Source organism: Amblyomma maculatum, chromosome 10, assembly GCF_055883805.1.
Source record: "Amblyomma maculatum isolate TAMU_Amacu chromosome 10, ASM5588380v1, whole genome shotgun sequence".
NCBI classification, from domain to species: Eukaryota; Metazoa; Arthropoda; class Arachnida; order Ixodida; family Ixodidae; genus Amblyomma; species Amblyomma maculatum.
This window is the reverse complement of record NC_139353.1, coordinates 174,902,986-174,920,054: the sequence shown is the minus strand read 5'-3', so window position 1 is coordinate 174,920,054 and position 17,069 is coordinate 174,902,986. Positions and strand designations below refer to the sequence as shown.

The following is a 17,069-nucleotide window of genomic DNA, read 5'->3' as shown; positions in this document are numbered from 1 at the left end:
GAGAGCCATGGCTAGCCTTGACTGCCTAGTAAAGAGCAGATACATTAGTCTCCCAACCAATATCCGTATAACTTGTGCTATGGTCTTTCCAGTTGTGATGTATGGATGCGAGAGTTCGGCTGTGAAGAAGGCTGACCGCCGAAGAACTGTTGCGTTTTAAATGTGGTGCTGGCGGATACTCTTGAGAGTTCCTTGGACTGCCAGAAGATCAAATCAGTCGATATTGTCGACCATATACCCTGACTGCTCATTGGAGGGTCAAATTGTAAACATAAAGCTCAGCTAATTTGGTTATCTGATGAGAAGAGAGGAGTCGCTGGAGAAAGATTTGATGTTGGAAAAGGTTGAGGGTCATCGGAGAAGGCGTAGGCAGCGAACGCGAATGTTAGATGGCATCCTCGAGGCGCTGCGGGTGAAGCTTTGTGACGTTAGGAACATACTGAGAGACCGGAAAGCATGGCGTGATATGGCCCATAGGGTCACGAAGAGTCGGACACGACTGAAACACTGAACTGAACTGATATTGTATACATTAGATGCATTCATAATAATGCAATAATAATGATGATTGTGAAATCGAAGAGAAAAAAAGTGGGCTGCTGATCGTAGGTTGCAGAACGGACTGTTGCTGCCTAACGGACTGTTGCTATCTAATATCTCCGTGCCATAACGCTTGGCTGATTCCCCTGTGTGAGTATGTGCCATCAAACTAAAGGAGAACAACAACAGCTACTACAGTTGCTGCTTTATTTTCACCGGTAACAGTAGCTCCTTGATGTTTTCATTGGAAGGTTATGGGGTGCTCTTCGTTTGCAATTTTAGTCTACAAAAAGTTTTAAATGCATAGTAATGACGGTGGCACCACCGTCTCCTTTTTACACCCACCGCAAGGTAAGGAGATCCCTTATGTAGTGGAACACACCAAATATATAGTAGAAGCCGTACGTCTGTGAAAAACCCAATCGAGAATGACCATATTTCGCTTAGAGTAGTAAAAAAATATTTGGAAGCTGCTTCTCCTGCAGTAGGCCTGGGAAAAATAATAGAATTAAAATATTTCTAATCCAAACCAGAAAGCTTACTGCAAAACCATTAGAACTAAACGCATAGTTTTATTTATTTTATATACAACATATCTTGCAGCGCCGAAGCATTACAGCAGGCGAGTGGGTAAAAACAGCAATAAACAAAGTGCAATAATTCAAACAGAGAATAAATTAAAAATATGACGGCGATAGCGAAGGGTTTGGAGTGTCAGAACAAGCTACAAAAGCCACAAGAATAACAAAGTACAAGGATAATTGCAAGGAATTGGTGAGCTGAGCGGTCCTGACACCATAAGATGTCGCCAACTCAGCTAGTATTGTGTGCTGGGAAGGAAAAATTTCATATAATTTGTTTCATTCATTTTACTTTACATATGTGGTCTCTTAAGCTTGACAGGCAGTGCGGAGCCTTGATATATTTAAATTTTAGTGTAGTTGCTTTAAATTGCATGCAATAATGAACGCCGGTTTCCCTTCCGCCTTAAGTTAAGACGTTTGGCTCCAAGACTAGCCTTCTTATGTGTTACAATGACTCCCCGTGAAGATTGTTTGAATATACATCTCACCGCATGATTCTGGACACCTTCAATTTTATAAATGAGGCAATTTTGTTGGAGTCCCACAAGCCAGACGCGTTTTCAAAGTGTGGTCTTACTAGGTATTTGAAAGCCGCCATTTTGAGTATCTGAGGCACGGCATGAATATTCCGGATAATGAGGCTAAACATGCTGCTTTATTCAAAATTATAGTAATATGCTGAATAAATTAAGGATTTTGCAAAAAATCTATGCCTAAATATCTGGTGGATTTGCTGCCTTTGATCCTTCAAGCGAAGACCCAAGCCGTGTTCCTGTCGCCCTGGAAGACCAGCCTACTGGTCACCGAGCCAGCCGCCGACTTCAAGGCCTACAGCCCGAACACAGTATGCTGCCTGACCCCATTCGATCTCGTAAGGCATCGACGCTGACAATGGCCCAGCCTACAGCACCGGTTGTTTTCGTCCAACCCCGTGAGCCCCCTGCTTCCACGGACTACCGAATGAAGATGCGGGAGATTGGATGGACCTTTTCGACCGTGTGGCAGATTTCAACGGCTGGAACGACGCTGCGAAACTCAGGCAGGTCTACTTTGTTCTTCAAGGATATGCCCGAATTTCGTTTGAAAATCACGAGACTTCTTTCGAGGATTGGGAGATATTCAAAGCACAACTCTTGACGGCCTTTACAAATTCTGTCCGAAAAGAAAGAGCTCAGGCCCTCCTCCAATCAAGAATTCAATTACCAAACGAGCCCGTCCTGGTCTACGTAGAGGAAATGAAACGCCTGTTTCGCCTCCCCGACCCCAACATGACCGAAGGTGAGAGAGTGAAATTCCTAATGCGAGGAGTTAAAGAGTCGCTTTTTGCGGGGCTTGTCCGGAACCCGCCGAAAACTGTGGAAGAATTTGAAAGTGAAGCATCGACTATCGAGAAAAGGTTGGACACCCGGATGCGCCTCTACGAGCGACCACTTCAACCAGACTACTCATGCCACTACCCCAGCGCATCTGCAAGCGGAGAGAACCTTCGGGACATCATCCGGGAGATCGTGCGAGAGGATCTCCGCCGAATTATGCCATCATCGCAACAACCCCAGGTGGCGACGCTCGCGGACGTCGTCCGTGAAGAAGGTCAGCAGGCGCTGGGCGTTTCTAAAGCGACGACTCCGACGGCTCCAGTGCATGAATCAGCAGCAATGAACTACGCTGGTGCATTACGTCGCCCTGCGCCCCGACGTGACGACTTTCCGAGCCCTCCACGCTACCATCCTGCTTCCGAAAGCCGCCCCTTGGTCCCCGCCCGCCAAGCCTACCAACGACCCCCAAGCCCCAGAAAGTGCGACGCCTGGAGGACAAAAAACAACCGACCGCTCTGCTTCCATTGTGGTAAGGCAGGACACATCCTCTGACCCTGCCCATACCGAGGAATCGGTCTCCGCGGATTTGCAGTCGACGCTCCACGACCACGCCCAGGTGAACGACCACAAGAAATTGACAACTATCTGCGTAGCGGTGAGATTGCACCACCAAGCCGTCGGTTCAGGTCTCCATCGTCGTACAGGGCCCGCTTTGCGTCGGCTGGCCGTACCTATGATGAGAGTATGCGCGGAAGGTCCCCAAGCCCGCGCAGGGGAAACTAAACAGAGCAACCTTTGGAGGTGAGTTTGCTCAACGGCGAAAAGAAGAAGATCCTCCGCCGGCAACGACCACTAATGACGACGCAGCCATTTCACCGCCGCTCCACACGACGACATCGACGACAACACGACCAGAGTACAAGCAGACACCGCCGCCCAGCGAAGTAACAACGGTATGCCCCGGTCATGAACTGAAGAAACGACGGAGCCGAGATCGGACACTAAGGCGCACGTGCAATGCGAGGACGCGAACAAGTGATCTTGAAGTTGATATCGACGGTCGCAGAGTCACTGCTTTAGTAGACACCGGAGCTGCCTATTCCGTCATCAGTGGGCCGTTAGCCTCTCAGCTTAGGAAAGTTACCACCGCTTGGGATGGCCCGCTGATTCGCACCGCAGGTGGCAACCTGATTACTCCATCGGGACGTCGCACTGCAAGAATAAACGTAAATGGGCGTACTTACCCCACCAGCTTTGTGGTCTTGCAGCAGTGCTCCCGCGACGTGATTTTAGGCATGAACTTCCTAAATCGACCAGCGATCCAAGCTCATCAAGCTCTCCGCACACAAAGCCATTCCTGCTACGACGACGTCGATGCAACACATCCCTCTAAACGTCCTCGATGAAGAATTGACCGTCCCGCCCCGATCAAGCATTACAGTCTGCGTAGGTAGCGCAAACATCGAAACCGCTGAAAACATCGTCGAAGGAAATATCCAATTGCTCTTAGAACGAGGTGTCGGCATCGCAAGAGGCATCACGAAATTCCGGACAGGTAAAGCTCAGGTTCTGGTAACCAGCTTCACCGAAGAATACCGGCATCTCAACAAGGGCGCGACGATCGCTTTTCTCGACGAATTAGCGGACCTCAAAGATGTATTCGCCCTCCACGACCAAACTCTGGAAGAGACACCAGCCACATGTCAACGAGTAATGGACACAGTCCTGGCAGGCTTGAAGTGCCAAATTTGTTTCGTATATTTGGACGACGTTGTTGCTTTCCCATCAAACTTGAAGACCACCTAAAACGACTACAGACAGTCCTGGAAGCCAAGTCATCGGGACCAACGCTAAAAGCAGAGAAATGTCACTTCGCCTACGAAGAACTCCGGTTCCTAGGTCACATCCTTAGCAAGGACGGTATCCGCCCAGACCCGGAGAAAACAGCTTCAATCGCACAATTCCCACCGCCTGCCGACAAGAAAGCTGTGCGCCGATTCCTTGGGCTGTGCGCTTATTATCGACGATTTGTCAGAAACTTTACGCGGATCGCCGAACCGTTGACGCAGCTTATAAAAGGCTGATGTAAATTTTAAATGGGAAGCGCCGCACGGAGAAGCCTTCGACGAACTTAAGCGCCGCCTGCAATGCCCTCCTGTACTTTGCCACTTTGATGAAAACGCCGAGACCGAAATTCACACCGACGTGAGCAGTGTGGGCCTAGGAGCCGTTCTCGTCCAGAAGAGTGCCGGACAGGAGAAAGTAATCGCCTACGCTAGCAGGTCCCTCACAAAAGACGAAGTCATTTACTCGACGACCGAGAACGAGTGCCTTGCAATCATCTGGGCCACTTCTAAGTTTTGTCCATACCTATACAGCCGACCATTCAAGGTGGTAAGCGACCATCACGCACTCTGCCGGCTGGCTAATTTGAAAGAACCTTCCGGCCGCCTTGCCAGATGGAGCCTACGACTTCAAGAATTTAAAATGACTGTAGTCTATAAGTCGGGCCGGAAGCATTCCGTCGCAGACTGCTTATCTCGAGCTCCCTTCGATGCTCCCCCGAAGGACGATGACGACGACGCCTTTTTGGGACCGGTAAGTGCCAGCAGTTTCGCAAATCAAAAGCGATCAGACCCTGAGCTGAAAGCGCTAGCCGATTACTTGGAAGGAAAGACCGTTTCCCCTCCTTGTGTTCAGGCGACATTTATCATCCTTCACGTTAAGCAATGGCCTCCTCGTGACGAAGAACTTCGCACCCAACAAGACCGCGAAGCTTCTCGTAGTGCCTAAATCCCTTCGGCAAGAAATTCTGCAGGCGTTGCACGACGAGCCCACAGCAGGCCACCTCGGATTTGCGCGCACGTTGCGTCGAATCCGGGAGAAGTATTACTGGCCGCGACTGCCTGCCAAAGTTTCTCACTACGTGAAGACGTGTCTTGAGTGCCAACGACGCAAGACGCCGCCGATCAGACCAGCAGGACCACTAAACCCGATTCCGCCCCCAATCCTGCCCTTTCAACAAATTGGGATGGATCTCCTCGGCCCCTTTCCATCTTCGTCTATGGGTAACAAGTGGACCATCGTGGCCGCTGACTACCTTACCCGTTACGCCGAAGCAATAGCACTACCGAATGGTACCGCGGCAGAAGTCGCCAAATTTTTTGTCGAACAAATTCTCTTGCGACACGGCGCCGCAGAAGTGCTCATCACGGACAGGGGAACGGCGTCTACGGCAGAGTTGACGCAAGCCATCCTGGAATATAGTCACACAAGCCATCAACTAATAACTGCTTACCATCCCCAGACCAATGGCCTTACGGAGCGCCTGAACAAAATGATCGCGGACATGATCGCTATGTACGTCGACGCTGAACACAAGACCTGGGACGCCATCTTGCCGTACGTGATCTTTGCGTATAACACGGCAGTCCAGGAGACGACCAGAGCGACCCTGTTTAAGCTTGTGTACGGCAGGGAGCCCACGACGACGCTCGACGCAATGCTGCCGCACGTAACCAGCGAAGACAACCTTGACGTCGCCGCCTACCTGCAGCGTGTAGAGGAAGCCCGACGACTCGCACGGCTGCGTATTAAACACCAACAGCGCACCGACAGCCGACGATACAATTTACGACGACGCCACGCAGAGTACAATCCAGGAGACCAAGTGTGGGTTTGGACACCAATTCGCCGTCGCGGATTAAGTGAAAAGTTGTTGCGTCGATACTTTGGGCCATACAAAATCCTTCGCCGCGTCGGACCACTGGACTATGAAGTCATTCCCGACGGAACGTCAGCATCACAACGGCGACGCGCACGCCCAGAAATTGTACATGTTGAACGACTGAAGCCGTATTACGCGCGTTAATCTGTGGTGTTTAAACATTGCAGTGTTTATGTTTAAGTTTTTTTGTTTTGGAACATCGAGGCGATGTTTTTTTAAGGGGGGAGTAATGCCGCGAAACCTTCAAAACAGTATTTGTGGTATTTTTAACAGGCGCTGGCATACAGGCTTATCACTCCGATTCTTGACCGCGTATCAGTTCCGTAATCTTTGTTTGTTAATGCTCGATGTCGCCAGTCACACCTTTATCAGTTTTGTTGTAGCGAAAGATACACCGAGATCTGTCTCGAAGATTCCGGCCACTCGGGTGTCTTTCCACGATGTTGCAGCCTGTGCTGGTAGCTGTTTGCGACGCTATCTAGATTGTTCTGTGCAGCCTTTAAATTGAGCGTTGACGAGTGTGACGAGCATTCTTTGTTCGACGACCGACGAGCGCGTTTGTTGCTATCGCCGCCGCCGAGTCACTTAGTTCTTTTGCGGGCGCAAGTCAGCCCAAATAAAGGTTTCTTTAGTGCAATCATCAACCCCTTCATTTGTGTCGTCGACCTCGTCACCCCTACGGACAATATTTGCCTCTTGGATTTTTTTGGAGTATTTCATTACCAACTGTGTACCCTTTGTTCATTATACACTTCCCTTTGGTAAATATGACATGGTAGCCGTAGGGAGAACATGAGACACCTGCGCGAAGCTCGTGTTGATTCTTGAAGGAAAAATTATTAGCTTCTAAATGTTTCATCATATTACGGTATACATCTTGTTCTGTTATTTTGCAACATATACAACACAAAGAAATCGGCTTATAATTGGCTACCATACACATTCTCCTATTTTTGTGAATAGGCACAATCAACGTAGTCTTTCATTCTTCGGGAACAATTCCGATTTCAAGTGGCTTGCAATATAATATTTACAGTTATTGAGATAACATATATGAGTAAGCTCTCCGTACCGTCAGCGATATCTTATCTGGACTAGCAAGGTTTTTTTCATCTAATGCATGTAAAAATGTTATGTTAACTTGAAGTGTCATTATTACAGGAAGAATTAAATTTTGCACATGTTCATTAAGAGGTAGCGTATGGCAGCTTTCTGATTTAGATGACACTGATTAAAAGTAGTCCCTGAAATTGTTAGGTTTTTCAATATTCCCTTAGGTCAACTGCTTCATGCGAAATGCGGGGGGGTACCGGATTTTTATTTGCATGTTCTTTATGATAGCTCTATACTGAATTAGGTTGTTTGTTATAGCTTTAGCTAGTCCAGAGAAATAATCCTTTTTCTTTTTTCCCTTAGTTTGTTTACTATGCATCCAGTTCTACCAGACGCTACTGAACAACTGTAGGATTTCTTTTATATTTCTGCTATAAGCGAGAACGTTTCTTAATCAGTTTCTTCTATTTATCCAGGGCTTGTCAGGTTCGGGAATTTATTGCGTATACTTAGGTGGAATGTATTTTTTATTGAGTGCAGATAACAGATCTCTGAAATAGGTCCAGAGCATATCGACCTCGTCGTGCTGGGATTTGCTGTAAATTCATCCAGCGCTTCGTTTACCTCAATTATATTTTCATTAAGATTGATTCTGTTATACCTAACCGCTTTTCTAATGTCACGGCTAGTAGGAATTAAGTTCGGAAGAATGAAAGTAGCAGTTACTATGATGTGGTCGCTAATTCCAGAAAGGACACAAATGTTTTGGAAAGGATTTTTGTCATTAATAATTATATAATCTGGGACGTTGTTTTCATGTGTAGGAGCAGACACATACTGCTATAGACTAGAGGAAGTGCTGGATGATGGCTGTATTTATCGGTTACTTCATAAAGTGGCAATGAAGTTCCTACTGGTGTTTGTTCATCCCACTGAATGTGTAGAAAATGAAAGTCTTTCCAAAGCTTCTCTTCATGCTCATCATTGCTTCCTCTTTTCATTGTTTTGTGTTTTGCTCGCGTTTGGCCTGCATTCAACAGGCACCCCAAGAAAAAAAGTGAAAGCCATTGTAAATTTTGGTCGGGAGGAGCGTGTAGACGTTCTCAACGAAACTCTTTCGCTATGTTACAGATGGATGTAGCCTATTCAGGCCTGAAAGTTTAGCAGCAGCTTTGTTTTATCACTTTTTCTGAAGAAGGATTAGAAACACTGCATAACTCAAATGCATTTTAGTTATAGTCTCCATACTGTTCACCTAGTGTTGGAATTGTCTTTTGGTGGCAGCTTGATATTTATGTCATGATTATTATTTGATCATCATCTACTATCCTTAGTGAGCTATAAAAGAGTGGACTCCACGGTTCATATATGGGCAGTGCGGGCAGTCCCGCTTTGCTCAGTGGGAGCACAGCAACGGGGGCGGACGTAGGCCTGATGTAGGCAGTGGAGTATCGCCCCCATGGGCCCCATTTGAGACGTATACAGGCAACTCTAAGGGAGCTGGCCACATTCCAAATTGAATTAAAAATGTGCAAGTTCCGACCAGTTCCCCCATGCTACTACTTCGGGCAGAATTGGGGAGACGTTTTGGATGAAGGTTGACTTTTTATTCAGACCAGCCCCTCCTATGATGACATGGCTCCAATACGGGTTTTGCCAAAGAAACATTTATGGCCTTTCAGGCGCATCTACCTTATACATGTCTACACTTCTAAGCGGCCATCACAGGAAATTTCGAAATAATTGCATATTATCAATATATTTTATATGCCCTTATATTCCACTTGTTCAGACAGTGAAAATGGGTTCTGAGAGGCAATGCTGTACCAAGTGTTTCTGGCTGTCCGGTACAACCACTTATGGTGAAGGTATTTTACGGCAATTTACATGTGTGAGAACCAAAGCCATGATATATTTCTAAATAATGATGCTTATAAATGTTATACAAATAGTACAATATAGCAACTTAGGGCAACAGGTAATAAAAATCAAAGGATGGAAAAAATGCGTGAATAGTATGCAGCTGCTCTTTCGAGTTTAGTCCCGTTATCGCCAATGTAGGAACAATAGCTCCAATAATTCGGCAACCTCTTTTGAGCTAGTGCTTTTTAATGAACTCACAAGTGCTTTCCATCAGCCCTCAAGAACAATTGCAAAAAATGCAGTTCACATGCGAACGCGCGAGTTTCCATATCCGCCAACGCCGGTGTGAAACCTAAACGGTTTTTGTGGGTAGCCCCTCTGGGCTGGGTGCTGTTTTTTTTCACTTCGTGCCCACCTGCTGTTGTATGTGCCTTTAAATAGCCTACAAAATACCCTTTCAGGTAGATAGAGAGAGAGAGAAACAAATTTATTTGTGCCTTCAGGTAGAATACGGTAACGCATATCCTCCAGCCCCATCACGGCCGATATGGAGCTAAAGCATTTAGTGAACGCGGCCTCATTTCCGATTCACGACGGCTTCCCAAATTCAGATCTCATACGTATTTCGTCTGCTATGGCATCATTTATTTACGTGAGACCGAGTGAGGCTGCATGCAGACACGCACAATGTCTTGTCTGCTACGCCAAAAATAAGGCCGACAGCAATTTTTGGCGGCCCCATTTCGAACCTATGAGGGTCTTTCCACATAGAGGCCACATTTATGTTGTATCTGCCCTCAAATAAACGATAAGGGACCCTTGTTGCCTGGATGCTGGAATGAGATCCGTAATAGGCTGAGGACCGCCGATATGGGACTCAGGGCCTTGCAACAAGACCAGCCCCACCGGCGCCTACCAAGCTTTGCTCCATCAATGACCGATACAAGTATTATGATAGTTGTGCTGCCCCTGTGCTTAATGGGGCGCATTAGGGCGCTACCTTTCATAGACCTATGTTTCTGCGTACTCAATAGTTGCTTTAACAGTTTTGTTTCTTAGACAACAATTACAGGCCTTTGCTGATGGTAAAACATTATTTCCGCTTATTGAGTCTTTTTGTGAAAGGCGCAGTGATTTATGGCAAACAGTAATCAAACGCAATTTCTCCCATAGCGCCTGAATACTTCATACCGCAGTACATTTCACTACACAAATCTTCACAACAATGTTATTGCTCCAAAGTATACTAAACAACAGCATAACAATGTTATTGCTCCAAAGTATACTAAACAACAGCATTTTCTTGCACTGTCCGAGCTATCTTCAACAACTATTTCTTCGGTGACCGAAGTGTCTAAACATTTTAGGCAAAAGATTGGGTAGACCTAATTTTTTACCATTGCTGCCGATGAGGCTTAGAAGAAAGCACTTGTTCTCCTCATTCCAATATTCCAAAGTATACACGCTCTCAAGCGTTATATCTGCAATGGAGATACAAGACTAAGTCTAATGTCCTTAGTAATTCAGATGCAGTCTCTCACGTTATGTGCTGGTAAGAGGGCCTTTATTTAAAATATGTTTTCTGTTTACGCACAAAATAGGTTATCTACACAGTGCCATTTTTTGCAGAATTCTGCGCTTTACACATTGTATCAGCATTTAAAGATATAACAATGCTGAAATAACTAGTAAAATTTCAACGGTAATCAAATACCATATTCCGTAATTTACCTGATCCGTCTATCAAAAGCTGTGAAGATGAATTTAGGAATATTATTCTTATGCTTATAAGCGTACGCAAATGTTCAGGCAAATAAATATGTATTGCTGGAACATCTAGACTTCCATATCTAAATGTCGATGGGGAATTGATAGAATTTCTTGATTTTGATTGAACTCATGGGCCGTTTGTAAAACACAACTGCGATAAAAATAAAAACAATAAAGAAAACGTAAGATATGTTACAGAATATACAGTAATATTGAGAAACAAAAAAAACTCTGGTTCCTTACGCCATAGTAGAATGCAATATTACAGTGACTGAAATGAAAAGCGTTAGGGCCGATTACATGCTCCTAGAAGACTAATGACACATCAATGCTATTGCGTTAGGCTGGACTAAGTTATCCAATATTATACTTCGAGACTGGTCATGTCTATCTGTTGTCATCTGCGATGCGTGAGAGATGCTTCACATGTTATTTCTTAAAAGCCGATTTCAAATGCCGCTGCTTCCTGTTTGGCACCGTCTAGTTCTGTGTGCTGTGCACTGCGGCGTTCGAGGAAGCGTTAAATGAAAAGCGCAGCATGGACACCTGGACACCAGGGTCGCCTTTGTATATGCGTGAATCGCCTGTTGATGTCACCGCTAACGAGCGGCCGTGATGCCATTATTGTAATGCTGATATCATGTAAAACCGGGCATCACGTAATAACCAAATGTGATGGCATGAAGATGGAAGTTCCAGGTAATAAACATGATCTAATGCGATGTCATGACAACATCACATCCGAGCACACATTCAGCTCCGCACGACAGAAGACACAACCTCGGATTAAAACAGAACTGCTGCTAGAATGCGCAAAGCCGTGCACCAAAGAAGGGGGGCCATGAAAGGCACTGGAAAACTGCATAGAAGCATCTTCTGACAATACAGCTACAGTTTTAGAGGCATCCATACGCTGCTCCTACTAATATTCTTGCCAGAATGCCTCAGACCTTCTTGAGGTGCGATTTGCTAAACAAAAAAGACAGCACCGTAATCATTGGCCTGCTCTGTCCATAACTGGAAACTCGCATGGGTGTGCATTGACAGCAACAGCAAATAATCAAATTAAGAGATGAAAAATATGCTTCTATATGTTGGTATGCACCAAGTATCCTAAAATTCAAGTCCTTAATACACTAGTCTAGTTTGTAGTCTCTTTTGTCATATGTTTCTAGTATAATGTAAACTTTTGTCTTTAAGGGCAACTAATTCCGCTATCAAAATGTCGTTTCCTAAAGTTCTAAGCACATCTCTTATTTTGTCAATCAACTTATCAACTTAAAAATCAACTTATTTTGTCTACCCTAATTACAGTATATGGTAAAGAGTACAAGGCACCAAACACGGAACGGATCAGTTCAACACACTACACTCAGCTTCGTCCTCTTTTTCCTCGGTTCAGAGAGCCGAGCGGCATTACCCCTCCTGTTCGAAAGCAGCGACTTGACGCTGGGAGTGTCCTTAAACTAAATACACACAGGAGAAGCAAATAACACAAAGCTGCACTCTCATAATACGGTTTCATCCGCACTACGTGAACCATTTCAGCACCTGAGCGCCGCCGTATCGAGGGTCGTGGACTCCGAGGAACAACTTTTTTCTCTTTGTAGGCTACGTTACTAAGTCGCCGAATAACCTCGTAAAGGCCAAAGTAACCGCGAAGTAGCTTCTCGGACAGTCCTCGACGGCGCGCTGGTGTCCACACCCATACACGATCGCCAGGCTCTTAGTGCACGTCTCGGTGTCGGAGCTTGTACCGACTGGCATCGCGGTATTGTTGATATTGAATACGGCACCGTGCAAGCTGGCGCGCTTCTTCCGCCCCCCTGCAGAAATATATCGACGTCTGCATAGGCGTTGGTGGCATCGTCGCCGTGATTATGGGTAGCATAACTTCAACATTGTGGTGACGGGACGACCGTAGACTAGCTGGAATAGCGCAAGGCGGGTCGTCTCCTGTTCAGCCGTATTGTATGAAAAAATTGCATACGGAAGACCTTCATCCACATTCGATGTTCAGCGTCGACGTACATAAACATTATGTCTGAAAGTGTTCTAATTAGGCGTTCAGTCAATCCGTTCGTTTGCAGCTTGTAAGCAGTAGTCCGACGATGTCTTGTGCCGGTAAGACTGTTGAGAGCCTGCATTAGCTCGGCCGTAAAGGCTGTACCGCGGTCAGTAATAATGATCGATGGGGCACCGTGGCGCAGTACAATAGTCTTGAGAAACAATTGGGCTACTTCAGCAGTGTTGCAAGGGCAAGTGGCTGTGTCTCGGCATATCGCGTTAAGTATTCCATCGCCGCTACTATCCATCTGTTCCCTGATGCGGATGTTGAGAAAGGGCCCGAAAGATCCATGCCTACTTGCTGGAAAGGGGCTATCGGCAGAGGTATCGGCTGAAGAAGCCCCGCAGGTTTCAGCAGTGGTGTCTTTCGCCACTGGCAACATCGGAATATTCTCACGTAGTGCTGAAGTGAATTGAGCAACATAGGCCAATAGTGATTTTGTCGAATGCGTGCTAATGTTTACATGCCTCCTAAATGAACAACCCAAGGCTCATGAAGGTTTCTTTGTTGTAAACGAAAAGAAAGGCTTCTTTGTTGTGCCGAAAGTTTCTCTTGTACAGAACGCGACTGCGAATGCTGTGGGAGGAAAAACCCCATGCGAGAGCAGGTGGGCAGTTACATCTAGGCCTTCAAGATGCTAAATAAGCGTGCGTAAACCGGGGTCAGCCCATTGACACTGAATAATGTTGGCGGTCGTGACTACAGCAAGAAACGGCAGGTCTTCGTCTTCGATGTCGGGAGGGGCAGCATGAACGGGTGCACGCGACAAGCTGTCGGCGTCGTCGTGCTTACGGCCGCACTTGTATACAACCGTTATTTCGTATTCTTGGACACGGTTCCTCCAGCTTGCAAGCCGTCCAGAGGGGCATTTGAGGTTGGCTAGCCAGCAAACAAATGGTCACTCACAGCTCTGAACGGGAGGTCTTAAAGATAAAGTTGAAACTTGATTATCGTCCAAACTACCGCGAGCCATTCCTTTTCCGTGGTTGAGTAGTTTGCCTCTGTTTAGGAAGAGAGCAACTCGCGTAAGCAATCCCTTTCCCAGTGCCATCTTACTACTGAATAAGACCGGCACCGTGTCCAAAATCACTGGCATTGGTATGAATATACGTAGCAGCGTTTTCATCAAAATGGGCAAGTAGCGGAGCGGCCTGCAGTGGCCGGCGTAGCTAATTGAAGGTATCCTGTCTATCATGTTCCCACGCAAAATGAAAATTGTATCTGGTAAGAAGCGTAAGAGACTCGGCAATCGCTGAAAAATTCTCAACGAAACGCCTGAAATAGACACAAAGAACCCCATAACCTTCTAACGGACTTTTTGTCTGTCGAGATCTGGTTTCACGCCCCCAGCCCTACTAACATGGCCAAGAGAGCGAGATCCTGGAACCTGAACTGGAATTTCTGTCAGTTTATCGTCAGTTGGGCTGAACGCAGCGCCAGATGTAGAGTTATCAGCAGGTGGAGGTGCTCCTCAAAACTAGCAGCAAAAAATACAACAACATTGAGATAAACTAGGCGCGCTTGCCACTTCTGTACAGAGAGAATGGTGCGCATCATTCGTTGGAAGGTTGCTGGCGCAGAACAGAGACCCAAGGCAAGCACCTTAACTTCATGAAGGCCGTCGGGGGTGACTAATGCCGTTTTCTCTCAGTCCATTGTTTCTACTTCTATCTGCCAGTAGCCATTCTTGAGGTCAAGCGACGAGAAATATTTGGCATTGCGTAACCGGTCCAATGCGTTGTCGATACGCGGGAGCAGGTATACGTTACATTTTGTCATCTGATTTACCTTCCGATAACCAAAGCAGAAACGCAAGCTGTTGTCATTTTTATTCACCAATACTACAGGCTAAGCCCAGGGGCTGGTAGGCGGCTGCACCACGTCATCGGTAATAATTTCTTGCACCTGGCTTCCAATAGCCTTTCGTTCCGTTGACGACACGCTGTATGGGTGTTGGGAAATCGGCTTGGCATCCGCGCAACCATATTACGGTGTTTGCCTGCTGGAGGGCGCGCTACTTTAGAAGCCGTTGCAAAGCATCCAGAAAATTTTGAATATGTTCTAGAAGTCGCCGCCGCTCAACCATAGACAAATATGAATTATTCATCATCATCATCAGCCTGACTACACCCACTGCAGGGCTAAGGCCTCTCCCATATTTCTCCAATTAACGCGGTTCTGCGCTACCTGCATCCACTAGACCCCTGCGAACTTAACCTCATCCACCCACCTAACTTTCTGCCGCCGTCTGCTACGCTTTCCTTCCCTTGGAATCCAGTTTTTTACCCTGAGCGACCATCGGTTATCCTCTCTTCGCACTACATGTCCTGCCCATGTCCATTTCTTCTTCTTAATTTCCACTAGAACGTCGGTATTGAGTTATTTCTCTGACCAACTCTGCACGCTTCCTCTCTCTTAATGTTACTCTTACCATTTTTCGTTCCATAGCCCTCTGGGGTGTCCTCAACTGAAGTAGAACTCTCTTGGTTAGCCTCCACGTTTCAGCCCCATAGATGAGTACATGCAAGATGCAACTGTTGTATACTTTCCTCTTGAGCGATACCGGTAAGCTGCTAGTCATAATCTGCGAGTGGTTGACAAATGCGCTCTATCCCAATCTTATTCTTCTTGTTATTTCCTTTTAATGGTCTAGATCTGCGGTTACTACCTGTCCTAAGCAGACTACTTCCTACTACTTCCAATATTTCGCTACCTAATGTCAACTGCTGTTCTTTCCCGAGGCTGTTGAACATTACCTTAGTCTTCTAAATATTGATTTTCAAGCCTACCTTTCTACTTTTCCTGTCTAGCTCACCAGTCATTCTTTGCAGTTCATCTCCATAGTTACTTAGCAGGGCAATGTCATCAGCAAATCGCAGATTACTGAGGTATTCTCAATTTACCCTTATCCCTAACTGCTCCCATTTGAAGTCTCGGAATACTTCCTCAAAGGAAGCTTTGAATAGCACTGGGGAGATTGTGTCACCTTGCCTAACACCTTTCTCTATGGGAATTTTGTTCCTTTCTTTATGCAGAACTATGATTGCTGTGCAGCCACTATATATATACCTTCCAGCACTTTCACGTACGGTTCGTCTACCCCCTGATTGGGCAATGCCTTCATCACCGCCGAGGTTTCAACTGAGTCAAATGCTTTGTCGTAATCAATGAATGCTATGTATATGGGCTGCTTATATTCCGAGCATTTTCCTATCACCTGATTGATGGTATGGATATGATCGATAGTAGAGTACCGTTTCCGAAAACCTGCTTGATCCTTTGCTTCATTGCAGTCTAAGGTTGTCCTGATTCTATAAGCGATTAATTTAGTAAATACCTTATACGTAACCGACAGTAAGCTGATTGGTCTGTAATTGTTAAGGTCCTTTGAGTCCCCTTTCTTATGAACGAGGATAATGTTTGCATTCTTCTATTGTTCCGGTACCGTCGAGGACACCAGGCACTTCGTATACAGGGTGGCCAGCCTTTCTAACACGATATCCCCCCCGTCATTCAGCAAATCTGTAGTTATCTGATCCTCTCCAGCTGATTTGCCGCTTTTCATAGTTTCTAATGCTTTCTTGTCCTCCTCCATCGTAAGCGGTGGAACGTCTGACTGTTTTTCCCTACCGTCAATCTCCTTACGGTCATTGACTACTTTGGCTACTGTACAAATCTGTATAGAACTCCTCGGCTACTTTGACTATCTTGTCCATATTCGTGATGACGTTACCCTCCTTGTCCCTTATCGCAAACATCTGGTTTTTGCCTATGCCCAATTCCTCTTTACAGCTTTTAGGCGATCTTTACAGCATGCTCAATTTTCTCCACGTTATACTTCCTTATATTGGCCACCATGCGCTTATTGATTAGCTTTGGTATCTCAGCAAATTCAATCTGGTCTGTTGGATTGGAAGCTTTCATACTCTGGCATTTCTTTATCAAATCTTTCGTCTCCTTATACAGCTTATTGGTATCCTCTCTAACAATCCTACCGCCTACTTCTACCGCCCATTCAATAATATCTCTGAAATTATTGTTCATTGCTTCTACGGTAATGTCGCCATTCTCGTTTAGAGCTGAATATCTATTCTGTAGCGAGATCCTGAACTCTTCCTGGAATAATGTCTACAGTTAAAATTTCGGGT

General features: G+C 46.0%; 1 long non-coding RNA gene across 1 annotated transcript in view; it reads right to left on the bottom strand.

Annotated features, from left to right (window-relative positions):
- The window catches only part of LOC146177973 (uncharacterized), a 147,496-nt gene that overhangs the window by 17,172 nt on the left and 113,255 nt on the right, over nt 1-17,069 (bottom strand). The window contains exon 6 of the long non-coding RNA XR_014701409.1: nt 10,481-10,564. This is a non-coding gene — a long non-coding RNA (uncharacterized LOC146177973). The remainder of the gene's footprint in view (nt 1-10,480; nt 10,565-17,069) is intronic.